This window comes from Jaculus jaculus, chromosome 13 (assembly GCF_020740685.1).
Source record: "Jaculus jaculus isolate mJacJac1 chromosome 13, mJacJac1.mat.Y.cur, whole genome shotgun sequence".
NCBI lineage: Eukaryota > Metazoa > Chordata > Mammalia > Rodentia > Dipodidae > Jaculus > Jaculus jaculus.
In genome coordinates this window covers 43,806,390-43,819,198 of record NC_059114.1, presented here as the reverse complement: position 1 = coordinate 43,819,198, position 12,809 = coordinate 43,806,390, and the positions used below count along the sequence as shown (strand labels likewise).

General features: G+C 45.4%; 1 long non-coding RNA gene across 2 annotated transcripts in view; it reads left to right on the top strand.

Annotated features, from left to right (window-relative positions):
- Positions 1 to 12,809, top strand: part of LOC123454125 — a 77,188-nt gene that overhangs the window by 43,933 nt on the left and 20,446 nt on the right. Inside the window, exon 3 of one of the 2 annotated variants that reach the window (XR_006633176.1) lies at positions 2,777 to 2,879. The exons of the other annotated variant lie outside the window; for it this stretch is intronic. This is a non-coding gene — a long non-coding RNA (uncharacterized LOC123454125). Of the gene's footprint in view, positions 1 to 2,776; positions 2,880 to 12,809 lie in introns of those variants that run through there. 2 annotated transcript variants of the gene reach the window in all.

Here is a 12,809-nt window from a genome sequence, read left to right as displayed (position 1 = left end):
TGAGCCAGACAGCAGTGACTGCTAAACCAACACCGGCAGCCTAAATAGGAACAGGCTGCTTACGAGGAATCAGGCATCCCATGTGGATGGAAAGTCTGAACAATGGAAAGTCTGACCAACTAGTTACAACACAGGGTGCCACTGACTCTAATAGGAACACGAACCAGAAATGCTGGGGGCCTTTATTCATTCCAGCATTCATTTTCTCATTAAGCAGACAGAGAGTATTTACCTCTGGGAATTTCACCTCTGAGGGCAGTTTGGGGGTTGCTATAATGACCCTTGAACTGGACCTTGAAGGATAAATAAGAGTTTTCTGGAGAGAGAAGTGGGAGAGGAGTGTCCAAGAGAAAAAAAAAAAAAAAAAAAAAGAACAACATGCGAGCAAAGGACATGACTAGAGATTTGGCAGCATGGTGCTTGTGCAAAGCGGAGGCTCAGGTACCTTCCCCAGGCTGCTGTTGGTAGACCTGTGTCTCTCAGACCTAACCTTGATAGTTAGTATTTGTTTTCTTCACTTTTAGTGTGCATATGTTTGTGTGTATAGTATGTCTGTCTGTCTGTATGTGTGTATGGGTGTGCATGTGGAGGTCAGAGGACAACGTTGGAGTGCTGGTCCTCTCTTCCCACCTTGTTTGAGATAGGGTCTCTCTTGGTTTTTGCCACTGTGAAAAACACCAAACTACCTGGACTGAGAGCTTCAGGATTCTCCTGACTCTATCTCCAGTTGCTGTAGGCCCCCTTGGTATTAGACACTTGTGCTACTTGCATCTGGATTTATTGGGATTCTGGGGATCCATACTCCAGTTGTCAGGCTTGTGTATCAAATACAAATGCTGAGCCTTGATACTCTTTTCTAAAAATATTTCTGGGCATGGTGGCACACGCCTTTAATCCCAGCACTTGGGAGGCAGAGGTAGGTTGATCACCCCAAGTTTGAGGCCACCCTGATACTACATAGTAAATTCTACTTCAGCCTGGACTAGAGTGAAACCCTACCTTACAAAAAACCCACCCATTATTTATATATGTGTGTGTATGTGATTTATTTGAGAGAGAGAAGAATGAGAATGGGCATTCCAAAAGCCTTCAGCCACTGCAAATGATCTCCAGACACATGTGCCACATTGTGCATCTGGCTTATGTGGGTACTGGAACCTGAGTCCTTAAGCTTCGCAGGCAAACACCTTAATCACTAAGCAATCTCTGCAGCCCTGCTGTTTTTAAAAATAATATTTATTTATTTATTTGCAAACAGAGAGAGAAAGAAAGGAGAGAGAGAAAGAGAGAATGGGCATACCAGGGCCTCTTGCTGCTGCAAATGAACTCCAGATGCATGTGCCACTTTGTGCATTGGGCTTTACGTGAGCCCTGGGGAATAGAACCCAGGTGGTTAGGCTTTGTAGGTAAGCCTGTTAACCCCTGAGCCATCTCTCCAGCCCCTTAATACTCATTTGTAACCTGCCTTATCTGGGTTCAGGTAGGCTGTTGGAAAGATGCATACAGGAATGCAGGATCAATGGCTAGCAGGAAGGATAGATGTGTGAAGGAAGAAATATAAAAAAGAATAATCTCATAGCCAACATTATATACAGTGCTTTCCATGCAGTAGGCATTGTATTTTTGTTTATTTCTTTGTTTTGCTTATTTTGAGACAGGATCATGCTATGTAGCCCTATCTGGATTTGAACTCACTGTGTAAGGCTAACCTCAAACTCTGAGCAATCCCCCTGCCTCAGCCTGGGTGCTGAGACTACAGGTATGACTACCATGCCTGGCTCAGGCATTATTTAAAATGCTTTGTATTTATTTGATCATGAACTCCTCATAAAACCTTGTGGTAGTTGAATGTGTGGCCCCATAGAGTCAGGCTTAAAACTTGAGTCTCCAGTGGGCAGAGCCCTCCTAGGGAAGAGACATGTCTCTGTATCTTGAGTCCAGTCCTAAGGTGTAAGGAGAGCGCTTGGAGCTCTGGTGGTTTTGTGGTGCTGGATGTTGATGGTGTCTCTTTACTTGGGTCTATGGAAGCGAGCCAGCTTCTTCCTCCATTGATGGTGTTCCCCTGGGGTTGTAAGCCTGAAATAAACCCTTTCCTCCCATAGCTGCTTTTGGTTGAATGTTTGTCTCAGCAATGGGAAAGTGACTACAGCAAACCCTAAAAAAGTAGGTATTATTACTTGCTGTTTGTGTTGTTGGGAGACAGGGCCTCGCTGTGTAGCTCCTCCTGCTTCCACCTCCCACGTGGGACTTTACACATGAGAGAGGTAAGCATGTAAGGTTAGCAGGCAGGAAGCCAGGGTTTGAACTGAGGCAGTTTGGCTCCAAAAGAAGTTCTCAGCTGGTCTCAGGAGCAAATGGTGTGGTCAGGCAGCTCCTTATTCCCCCAGCTATCTGGTTTCTCACTAACAGTGCTTTCTTCGTGAAGTCTTCCCCACAGATGTGAGGACTACTTGGAGCGGATGTGAGTCCAGGAGGCTGGAGTCAGTATGCTTACCTCCCTAGCTAGCTGTGACAGGAAGTGCCTGTGGGCCCATGGACCTTACTTTATGCATCTATGTCATGCTGAGGGTAGGACTGCTCCCCCCCTCCTGCTCCTCCTGAATGAGGGGACAGGGCTCTGGCTTCACCAGAACAGAGCCCCAGTTCTGGGACGTTTCTCAGATCACTGAGAAAGAAGCCTGAAGTTTGCCTTTGGGTTGATTGTATTAGCATTTAGGAAGAGTGCCCCTTCCTGTGAAGTGTATTAATGATTCATTCTGGCTGGTCTCTCATTCAGGGCAAGCTCGTTGTGAAGTGCCTCAGATTTCCTAGGAATCCTCAGAGACATTTTGACATTCTGATTGTCACTGCCAACGTGGGCTGCGAAGAAATTAATTGACATGGATGAAACCCTCAATTTCCAAGGGCTGTGTAATAAAATAAAGGTTATTGTATTATTGCAGATTCTACTGCTAATGAAAAAGGGCTAAAGACTGTAATCACAATATGGCATGCTTGGTGGGGACTTTGATTTCCACAGGCAACTATCCTGAACTTTAGAGAATAATAATAATTATAGTTATTATTTATTAAGAATTTATGATATGCTAGGCACTTCACTAAATTATCTACATATTATCTATTTCCACAAATGCCCAGTGAATGAAGTACATACCCATCTCTACCTTACAGATGAAGAAACCAAGGCATGGAGAAGTGAAGTGAACATAGCTAGTGAGTTGTAAAGCAGGAAAAGACACTCTTATGGATAAAAAACATTCTGTGTTCCTCGATGCGAGGGAATATTGAAATACCTGGGTAGGAAAGATGAATACCTTCTCTAAGTTTAGAGCATTCTGACTGGTAGGGTATTGGGAATGTTTTATGTACTTTCTAGGTTCTGAGAGCATCCCTCAGACCCCAGGAATCTCATCCATTTAACTTCATTTTAAAAAATATTTTTTATTTGTTTGCAAGGAGAGAGAGAGAGAGAATGAAGGAATGAGTGTGCCAGGGCCTCCCGCTGCTGCAAACAAACTCCAGATGCATGTACCGCTTTGTGCACCAGGCTTTATGTAGGTACTGGGGAATTAAACCTAGGTTGTTAGGCTTTGCAGGCAAGTGCCTTAACTGCTGAGCCATCTCTCCAGCCCTCCATTTAACTTCTATCCGTACAAAAGAGATCCATCTATTCATCATTCACCCACCTACCCCTCCATTTACCCATCTATAAATCTACTTGTCCATTTGTCCATCATCCACCCATCCATTCATACATCCACTCATTTAGTCATCTTCTCATGCATTTATTTATTTAGTCAAATCAGCAGTGTTTCTGATGCCTTCCCAGCACCTGTCAAGGTGGTAGATGTGTGCTGTGGTCTGGTGTGGATGCCTGCCATGACTAATGTAGCAGGTGGGAACGAAGCAGCAGGCGGACAGAAACTGGGAGATATAGTGCCAGCTCTGTCATTTGTAAAGTGTCTCCATCCTTGTATCTCTAGTCTCCCTATATGGAAACTGGTGATAATATTTACAGGCTGTTGTGAATTGAAAACAGACACATTTTTAGTGTGTTTTGGAATATAAAGCTGCACATGTATGCCCTATCATGTCATCATCATCACTAATATAGCACGTCTTGGAATCTGTAACATCCCTGAATTTGGGAATCACATTTATATAGAAATCCTGCAAAATTTACTGAGGTGAGGGGATACCTTATGGAAATGTGTTTCTGAAAACTCAGGAAAAGATGACTCATCCAGTTTAGATGCACAGGAGCTACAGTAAGTACAGGCCTCATGCTGGGTCAGTCAGCTTAGGTCAAGTTATCTGCGGTAACAAACAGATAAGCAGAGGCCTGTGACAAATGTTTATATCTCTTTACAGTACATGTCTGTGACAGGTCAGCTGCAGTTCTGCAGCACTTCACTAAGCAGCCCAGGCCAACAGAAAAGCACACTGCTACTTATTTTATTATCTACAGTTAAAAATATTTTATTTTTATGTATTTATTTATTTGACAGAGAAAAAGAGAGAGAGAGAGAGAATAGGCACAGCAGTGCAAACGAATCCCAGACGTATGTACCCTCTTGTGCATCTGGCTAATGTGGGTTCTGGGGAATCCAATCTGGGTCCTTTGGCTTAGCAAGCAAACACTTGAACCGCTAAGCCATCCCTCCAGCTCTATTTATGGTTTTTGAGGTAGGGTCTCACTCTAGCCCAGGCTGACCTGGAATTCACCAAATAGTCTCAGGGTGGACTGGATACAGTGATTCTATTACCTCTGCCTCCCAAGTACGGGCATTGAAGGTGTGCACCACCATGCTCATTCAGCTATTTTTAAAAAACATTTTTATTTATTTATTTGCAAGGATAGAAAGAGAATGGATGAATGTGCCAGAACCTCCTGTCATTGCAAACAAACTTCAGACACATGCTTCACCTTGTGCATCCAGCTCTATGTGGGTCCTGGAGAATTGAATCCAGGCTATCAGGCTTTGCAAGAAAGCCCCTTAATCACCAGGCAATCTCTCTAGCCCTTTATTTATTATTTTATTTTTAAATGTTTTATTTAGTTACTTGAGAAAGAGAGAGAGAGAATAGGCACTCCGGGGCTTCTAGCCACTGCAAACAAACTGCAGACACATGTGTCACCTTGTGCATCTGGCTTTACATGGCTACTGGGGAATCAAAGTTGGGCCTTAGGCTTCAAAGACAAGTGCCTTAACCACTTAGCCACCTTCCCAGCCCTATTATTTTATTTTATTTTATTTTATTTTATTGAGACAGGGTCTTGTTATGTAGCCTTTGCTAGCCTTGAACTTGTAGCAGTTCTCCTGACTCAGCCTCCTGATTTGAAGGTATAGCCCAGGCTGGGCTTGAATTTGTGATCCTCTTGCCTCATTCTCTTCACAATTTTCCTCTCACTGTGTGCCACCACAACCAGCAAAAGCTAATCGCATGGTCAAGCCTGACACCAGTGGGAGCACCTTATCAAAAGAAGATATGTGAAGGAGGAGTGGCAAATAGTTTGAACAACAGTACAACTTTGCATAGATTGTAAGTGCACTACATGGTCATTTGAATCTCCAAGTGGCTGAGAGGAATGATCTTTGTTGGGCGAGGTAGCAACTGCCCCTGTGTCTGCTTCTTCCCCTTTCGCCACCCACTGGCTCTCTATGTCTGTGGCTTCTGCTTTTTCTCTGCCCAATTTTCTCTGTTGTTGCATAGTGGAAGGGGCAAAGAGGCTCTCTGGGGGCTCTTTTATAAGGACACTAATCTCATTCACAAGGCCAGCACCCATTCATTTGATCTAATCATGCCAAATACCCCACCTCTTAATGCCATGGCGTTGATGATTCTGTTTTCAATATACAAATTTTAAACTGTAGTGACTGGATTCCTACCCTTGGGAATGGCTGAGAGTGAAGGTGGGGACTGACTAGTGGAATCTGTGTCTATGCTCTCAGCCAGCATCAAGTCTGTCTCTGCCCATGATCATTTCTACAAAATGACACAAGGATCCTACTTGGGTCATCTTCTCTGTGCCAAAGGCAAAACAAGTCCTTTAAATTTACTGCAAACACTCATTGGGGATGGACCAGAGTGTTTGTTAACTCCAGCCGCCAGTAAATGTTGATAAATAATGCCATTAAAAATGTGTTATTGCTCTGACACTTTGTTATAACATCTTTCCTCTTACTTTTTCCCCATGTAACATTTACTTTAAATGGCCCCAGCCAAAAGCCAAGCACCAATAAAACTGCCCCACTTCTCCCAGAACATCTTCATTTATGAAACACTCAGAGATTCAGCACTCAGGGAAAACATTCCACTGCTGTGTCAACTTTACAGAGTCTGTGGTTGAGGCCTAACTGGACATTGCATTTGAAATTTTGAAGCTTCAATTGCTTAAAAATATTGTAACTGCAAAAAAAAATATTGTAACTGCTTCTCAAACAGGAAAATCATATTTAGATCTCCCTCTGTGTTTAACCTCAGAGCGACAAAGAGATAGTCTTCAAATTTCCTCAGCAAATGAAAATCACTTTTGGATTGAGATTGCTTATGGATAGCTCCTACCACAAGAAAAAGAAAACCTTCAGGATTTTCGTACATTCTGTGCTGGGCCTGTAATGTGGAGAATTAGATGATCATTTTTGTCCTATAATCCCCAGCATGAGGGATTTAGGACCGAGACAAAGGAAAGCATTCTTGAATATGAGGTTCAGTCACATCTGAACTGTTACTAAGGGAATTGCGGTGTTCTGTACTCAATTTTCATAGGGCCAGGCTCCTGCAAAATCGTGCTGTTCTTCTAGCATTTTCCATGTCAATTCTTTTCTGCCCTGCAGAGGCTCTAAGGCTTTCAAACCACATCTTTCTTTTTATCAATCTTATAACTCATTCAAATTTAGTGTCATTGTTTGCATCTTAATGGATACCAATGGAAACTGAGCAGAGCTTTACTTAAAGGAATGAAGAAGCCATATTGGTGAAATTCTAGACAATGGCAGTCTGCTAGATGAGCGCTAAATGGAAGCTGTTTTCTGTTTTTGTTTTTGTTTTTGTTTTCCCCCCAGGTAGGGTCTCACTCTAGCCCAGGCTGACCTGGAATTCACTATGAAGTCTCAGGCTGGCCTTGAACTCATAGTGATCCTCTTACCACTGCCTCCCAAGTGCTGGGATTAAAGTCACATGCCACCATACCTGATGACCTTAATCTCTTGATTTTCCTGCTCATACTTCCAGGTTGCTAGAGTATAGGCATGCATCACCAAACTGGGTTTATGCTATATTGGGGATTGAACGGTGAGCTTTGGGCATGCTAGGCATGAACTCTATCAACTAAGTTATATCTTCAGTCCCAGATTGGTTCTTTAAAAAAACGTATTATTTATTTATTTAAAAAAGGAAAAAGAGAGAGAGAGCAACTGAGTATGTGTGCGCTAGGGCCGCAAATGAATTCCAGATACATGTACCACTTTTGCATCTGGCTTTATGTTGGTACTGGAAAAATCAAACCCAGGCTGGCAGGCTTTGTAATCAAGCACCTTTAACTGCTGAGCCATCTCTCCATCCCCTTAAAAATATTTTTATTAATGTATTTGCCTCTATATGTATGTACACTAGAGTCTCTTGCCACTGCAAATGAACAGCAGACACATACCCCACTTCTTTTGTTGTTTGGCTTTACCTGGGTACTGGGGAATTGAACGCAGGCTGGCAAGCTTTGCAAGCAAGTGCGCTTACCCTTTGAGCCACTTTCCTCAGCCCTTCCAAGAGACTGGTTTTAACTGTGATAAGTATGTCCGCTTTCTCCCTCCATCTCTTCCTTCCTTGTAGCCATTCAACAAACTTGACTGGGGTGTCTGCTCCATCCCATTCTGTGTGTCCAGTTTTGTAGTCTTGGAAAAAATTTCTTACAACACAGAGAATTAAGTACAAAACATAATTGTCACAATCATGTAGCTGCATGTATCGAATGAGTACTTGCTTGTGTGCTAGGGACCGTGTGGGGCCCTCTTTTGGACAGTTTTGCAGTCCTCGAAGCAGCCCAGCCAGTGCGGTAGCTTGGTTCCTTTTCCACAGAACGGAAGACAGAGGTGCCATTGGTTTTTATTTTTATTTTATTTTTTTAAGTCCAAGGTCGCACATACGAAGGCACGGTATTAGGAGATCTGCGCAGGCAGTTGGATTTCAGAGCCTTCTGTTCGAAGTGCGATTAGATTAAAATAAGCATATAGGGCAGGCTTTGAGGGAACTGTCTTTAATGTGCTCCGCACTACCTGAGGAGCTGTGATGAGGGGCAGGAAGGAGGGCCAGCTTCTTGCTGAGTGCGAACAGCCTCAGGTGGAGGGCAGCTGCAGTGGGTCGCCCGCTCTCGCCCCTCCTCTCTCGGGGTCCCCCTCCCCCTACTGGCAGACACTAGAAGCCATCAGGCTGGCTGCGCCCCAGGCAGGCTCTGGTCAGGAAGAGGGGATCTTTTGTGAGCTTCGGGCCTGGTCTCTGTTAATGCCAATTAGCGTTTCTGTCCGCTTGGAGCTGCGGGGCCAGCAGGCTTCTGTGATCCTGGTGGCTAGGGGTTCTGGCCTAGAAACACTCAGGATGTGGGACGAAAGTCAGAGTCTGAGGGGAGGGATTTTGCCATTGAAAGGAGAGGAAATGGGGTTTCAGAGCAGCTCTGTGGGGCCCTGCAGCCTCTAGGGCATAGCTCTCAAAGGCCAGACAAAGAGGGAAGGAGAGAAAGCCGCTTCCAGGCCTGCCTCTGGCAGCCCCACAGGCCCCAGTGTCCCACTGTGAATCTGGGCTAGCAGGCAGACTGAGTGCTTATGAAGATCTGAGCAGGGCCACCAAGAAAACCGTCATCCCCTTTGGAGACTGCCACTGAGTGCCCAGGATCCCAAAGACCTATGTCAGCTCCCCCCCCCCCCCCAGGTTATTTCTTGACTGCCTATTCCCTGAGCCCCTCCTTCGCCCTCCACCTGCTTTGGGTCACAGCATTCAGCTGTCGTTTTCATCCAGGTGTGGCTTTCCCTTGCCTGCCTCTCTTCATGGAGTCTCCCAGTTCCCGCCCTCACTGTACTGCCATGGCTGCCTTCAGGGGAAGGTCCATTCCTGGTGTCGTCAGCAGCAGAGCAGTCACAGAGAGCCAGGGTCTTGTATGTTCATCCTCTCCCTGGCTTCTGGCACCAGCTCTACCTGGTTGCTTATCTAATCTTTGATAACTCATTTAGGTACCCCAGGGGAATGGATTTCCCCAGCCACCTCCCGACAGGTTCAAGAAATCCTCTTCACCTGGCAAATGCCACACTTGTCCTACTCACCTTCCTCCCCCGCCCCCCACACTCTCCCTGGCTTGCTCTGTAGCCCATGTTGGCCTTGAACTCTTAATATTTCTACGTAAGCCTGCCAAGTGCTGGTGAACACAGGTGTGGCACACCACACCCAGCTCTGGTGGGCGCCTTCCTGAAGGGACAGGGGATGTGGTGTCTGCAGTTGGAAAGCCCTAGTTTTGGCCATACTATCCTGTTGCTGTGTCAAAATACCTGAAAAACAACAACTGAAGGAAGGAAGGGTTTATTTTGGCTCCGAGTTTGAGGATGCAGCCATCACGGCAGGAGCATGAGGTGGCTGCTGATATTGCATCTACAGTCGGAAACAGAGAGAGATGAATGCTCTTGCTCGGCTCACTTTCTCCTTTATATTCAGTCTGGGATCCCAGCCCATGGCTCCATGCGCTGTGAGTGGAATGGAGCCACTCACACAGTTAGAGTGGGTTGTGCCTCCTCAGTTAACTCAGTCTACAAATTCATTCACAGACATGTCCAGAGATTGTTTCCCAGGTGATTCTAGATCATGTCAAGTTGACAGTACTAATCAGTACAACTGGCTAGCCTAGTCTCAGACAGCGAAACATGGGGCATGACTGAGAAAGGGGCTCAGGCTGCCAGCACACTCGGCGGCTCACTTACAGAAGGTTTTCTACTTGGGTTGAGATAGCATATCCTAGGCTCTGGCTGTATATCAGCCAGAAATATTAATGTGGAATTGTGTATTGAGACAGCACGCACAGCTTTCCTTGCCTGGACAGAGTCACTGAAGACTCGTAGATTCCATGAACAGACAGTGATTCCAGCTATGGAAGCAAAACTCAGAGAGGCTAAGCAGTCGGCCAAGAATATACAGCAAGAACAGAGTGGAGCTGGAATCTGAGTGGACATCTGCCTGACTCTGGAGCAGCAGCTCTTCGGTGTTGTACGATACTTAAAGACTCTCGTGACCTCCCCTAGCTCCTCCTCAGGGCTTCAGCTAGGCACAAAGGCCAGAGAGCTGGAGCCATGGGAGGCTAGGATCCTCGAAGCCTGTGTCTGTCTCGAGAAACCTTCTGAGATCAGTGCTTTGAGACTGGAAAGGAGCCATGAGGCTTTCTTCCCATCCATTAGCCATGACTCTCCCACCGCAGCTGGCAGAGGATGCTTTACCAACAAAGGTGTCATCAAGGCTTCTTGCCAGCCACTCCCTAGGAAAGTGTGGCTAACAACATGTACAAAGACCCAGAGGCCAGTTCGTGGGACTGGTCACTGGGCTTACCTCTGCCACCCAGTGCTTTGGGGGAGGAGAGGAATCTTGCTGAGGCTCTGTGTTGCCATAGCTTGAGGTACACAGGCAGCTCTCCTCTCCCCTTCCCTGGAAGCATCCCTTGACTACGTCACCTTGCAAGAGCTCTAGCCCTCATGACTCACAGAGTAGATTTAAATTCTGCAATATTTATTGTCATATATTAGTCTTGTTTTTCCACTTAGCCCATCAGCCCCTTGTGGGCAAGAGACCGCAGGTGACCTCTTCTTAGCTCTCCCAGTGCACTTAAAACAGGGCTACATTTTCTTGGCATGCAGCCATTACTCATTGGTTAATTGGAAGCTTCTAGATGGTGTTCAAGAACTGACATACATATGTATATAGTTTCCTTGTGTTTGTATGTATGTTTGATATACATGTGTGTACACATACACAGTATGTGTGTGTTCTGTATGTCAGCATGGTTCACATACTTGGGCACATGCATAGGTGCCACACAATTCATTCAACAAACATTTATTTGAGATTCTGGGCACTATACCAGGTGTGGAGATACAGAAGTAGGAAATATACTCCAGAGCTGGGAGAGACCATTAAAGAAACAGTAACAGGGCTGGAGAGATGGCTCAGTGGTCAAGGCACTTGCCTGCAAAGCCTAAGGATCTGGGCTCAGTTTCCCAGTACCCTCCTAAAGGCAGATGTACAAAGTGGCCCATACATCTGGAGTTCATTTGTGATGGCTAGAGGCCCTGGCACACCCTTCCCACCCTTCTATATCTTTCTGCTTACAAATAAATAGATAAACTATATATATATATTTTTTAATTTTTAATTTTTTTTTTTTTTTTGAGGCAGGGTCTCACTCTGGCCCAGGCTGACCTGGAATTCTCTATGTAGTCTCAGGGTGGCCTTGAACTCATGGTGATCCTCCTAACCTCTGCCTCCCGAGTGCTGGCATTAAGGGCATGCGCCACCACACCCGGCTTAAACAAAATATTTTTAAAAGTAAGTAGTAACAATAAAGTGTGGTGACATGCACTTGTAATCCCAGCACAGAGAGGTAGAAGAAGGATCATAAGTTTGAGGGCAGCCTGGGCTGCACAGTAAAACCCAGTCTAAAAAATAACCCTTTTTCCCCTGCCAGAAAAATGTCATGTGGGTGAAGGGACATAAGAAATCACAGGGTGGGGCATTGACTTAGTCTAGTCTAAGGAGATAGGTCAGCAAAGGACTGCTGGAGAAAGGAAGTTTGGCTAAGGCTTAGGATCTGTTCAGGGATGAATTGTGTCCTTTGAAGATGACATCAAATTAAGATGAAGTCATACTGGATGAAGAGGACACTTTAATCCAACAAGTGGTGTCCTCATAGGTGGGGAATCTGGTCACAGAAGCAGACAGAGGAAGAATGCCATGTGACTGCCAAGTCAAGGCTAGGGTGATGGTCTACGAGCCAAAAACCACACAGCCTTGCAACTGCTGGAAGCCGTTGGAGGCAGCAATCCACAGAGGACCCTTCTCACCTCTCTCTTAGTGCACTAAGATGAGAGCTGAAACGTTTAAACCTCACACAGAAGCATAGAACAGGACTTCTCTCCAAGACCTCAAGAAAGACTCTACTCTGCTGACATCTTGATTTCAGACTCTGACTTCCAGAATTGTCAGCAAATAAATTTCTGTCGTCTTTAAGCTGCCCAGTTTGTGGTAATTTGTTATGGCAGCCCCAGGAAATGAATCCAGAGGCTTACTAGAAATCCACCACATAAGGGAAAGGAGAGAAGAATGATTCCACCAGAGAGAACAGACTGCAGAGGGGCATAAAGGGCTGAGAGCATACCGCAGGAAGATTTCAACAGGTCTGGAATGTTCCCTAAGAGATGGATGGAGAGTTATATCTCAGAGCAGGTGCTATGGTTTGCATGACAGTGATTGTATGTATGTGTGCCCATACATGGACTTCTTGGAGTCCCACACTGTTCTTTGATCTTTTTTTTATTGAGGCAAGTCCAACAGACTGGCATTTTTTATGAGAGAGAGAGAGAAAGAGAAAGAGAGAGAGAGAGAATTGGTGTGTTAGGGCTTCCAGCGCCAGATGCTTGTGCCACCTTGTGCGCATGTGTGACCTCGTTTGCTTGTGTCACCTTGTGTATCTGGCTTATGTGGGATCTGGAGAGTCAAACATGGGTCCTTAGGCTTCGCAAGCAAGTGCCTTAGCCACTAAGCCATCTCTCCAGCCCTGATTTTTG